Source organism: Kryptolebias marmoratus, linkage group LG17, assembly GCF_001649575.2.
Source record: "Kryptolebias marmoratus isolate JLee-2015 linkage group LG17, ASM164957v2, whole genome shotgun sequence".
Classification (NCBI taxonomy): Eukaryota; Metazoa; Chordata; class Actinopteri; order Cyprinodontiformes; family Rivulidae; genus Kryptolebias; species Kryptolebias marmoratus.
In genome coordinates this window covers 25,078,778-25,080,982 of record NC_051446.1, presented here as the reverse complement: position 1 = coordinate 25,080,982, position 2,205 = coordinate 25,078,778, and the positions used below count along the sequence as shown (strand labels likewise).

The 2,205-nt window shown below is 38.1% G+C and overlaps 1 protein-coding gene across 1 annotated transcript in view; it reads right to left on the bottom strand.

Annotated features, from left to right (window-relative positions):
• The window catches only part of LOC108251039 (transmembrane protein 150A), a 14,459-nt gene extending 12,367 nt beyond the window's left edge, over positions 1-2,092 (bottom strand). The window contains exons 1-2 of the mRNA XM_017441193.3: positions 1,890-2,092; positions 1,511-1,745 (exon numbers count right to left, since the gene is read on the bottom strand). The gene's annotated coding sequence lies outside the window, so the exon portion shown is untranslated. The remainder of the gene's footprint in view (positions 1-1,510; positions 1,746-1,889) is intronic.
• Positions 2,093-2,205: the final 113 nt, after the last annotated feature.

Genomic DNA, 2,205 nt, shown 5'->3' with positions numbered 1-2,205 from the left:
TCTTCTGCAGTAAAGTTAGACTCAGGCACTAATCTCCTTGTTAAGCAGCCTTGTTATTAAAAGAAAAACACTTACCGATTAAATGTAACGCCGTCCGGACATTTTCCGTGAAGATTTGTGCAGAAAAATGCAGCATAAAAAGAAGGCAATCCTATATTGCTGAGCGCAAAAGCGGAGCTGTATTACTATCGTAAGATGGCGGCGTTTTTAGCTCATCCAAAGTCACGTGATGTCATGTCTATCCATATAAGTCATTGACAACTACAGTTAGCAGTTGTAGCTTTAGCATTATTAGCAGTATTAGCATTAGCTTAGTATAGTTAGCATTAGCAGTATTAGCATTAACTATAGAAGAATTAGCATTAGCTTATACTATGCTATAGCTGCTAACTAGTTCTGCTTATGCTAATTCTTCCATGGTTAACATTAGCAGAACTACAGTTGGCAGTAGTAGTAGTAGCAACTTTAGTAGCTTTAGCTACAATGTCTTAACTGTGTTTATTAGCATTAGCAGTATTAACATTAGTTTAGTATAATTAGCATTAGCAGTATTAGCATTAACCATAGTAGACTTAACATTAGCAGAACTAGTTAGCAGTAGCAGTATTAGCATAGCATTAGTATAATTAGCATGAGCAGTATTAGCATTAACCGTAGTTTAATTAGCATTAGCAGAACTGCAATTAGCTTTAGCATTAGTTTGCTGAGGCAGAAATCAAAGATAATGTTTTTGAAAAACATGACATATATTTGTGTTTTTAATAGGGATTATTTTATAAATAAAGTAAAATATTTTAAAAAGTAGAAAAGTCACAAAGATCCAAACTCACAGCTCCATCTCCTGAACGAGCTGAACGCTCTGATAGATGAACAGCTAAAACAGCTTAAAGTCAGAGCTAAAAAAGCCTAAATAAAACATACCAGAAAAACAAAACAAAACAGGGAAACAGCAGTGTGAAAAATAAAGACCCTTTGAACCCCAAAATACAAATCAATAAATGCAACTTTCAGCACTCAGATAAGCAGATCATCAATCTGTTCCAGCAACAAAACACAATGTCTGAACTTTGTTTATCTTCTTGTTTTTCCAACAACTGGAGCCGATTCTCCTGGAAAATGTGGAAACTTGGATCTAAACAACATTCAGACTTCTTAATCGGGGCACATTCCACATCAGACCCAAACACGAGCAGTTAATGGACTGAAAATGAGCGCAAAGAAAGAGCCAAAACTTGATAAAAAAAACAAACAAACCTCAGAGTCTGGCTTTTTGGGGAAAAACATGAAGAAATTATGCATAAATCAGGACTTTTGCACTGAACTGTGCTTTTAAAATTTGAATAAAGGATCCAAAAGGTTTATAACATCATGAAAATGATCATAAATGAAAATAAAATAGATAAAATGTTAAATTGTGTGTGTTTACCTGATCCTATCTGGGCTCAGTTGGGAGTATTTTCCAGCCCTGAGGTGTTTAATGTGAATTTTAGAGCTTGGCTTCAGATCTTACCTGTTTGTTTAAAGCTCCAGGATCATCTCAGCTCCTCCGGACTGCAGGACAGGGTCCTCCTGCCGGGTTCATGGTCCAGAGACAGACGGCTGATCCGGGTCAGGAGGGACGGAGCTGCGGAGTTTCATCCCCGGAGCTCCGAGGAGGAGAACAGCTGGACTCCGTCACTCCAACTCCTCCCAGATCCGACCTTCTCCTCCTCGGACGGATTATTACCTTTTCATCTCGTGTTTTCCTGAAGCAGCCCAAAATATTCAAGGAAAACCAGCTCCTTTCATTTACAGAACTATTTCTTGTAGAAACCAGTGAATTTCAGACTATTTCTACTCAAATACTGTTATTAATTGATCACATTATAACACGAAGGGTTCTAACTTACACCAATAAATTACCAGAATCAGCTCAATCCACTTCCAGGAGCCCGAGAGAGCATTTCCAGGGATATTAGCAGTGATTTTATCTCCAACAGTTCTTGCAATTAGCATACAACTTTAATAATTAGCTTTTACGGCGCCGTTTATGCAGAATAACGCTAACTTCCGTTTTGGCAAAACTCATTTCCGGTCTTTAACCGCATTATTTTTCAACAACACGGAGAGCAAATAACTAGCTATAACCAGGGGTGGAAATTAGCACCCGCCACCGGCCAAATGCGGGTAAATATTTGAAGTGGCGGGTGAATTTGATCAACACAC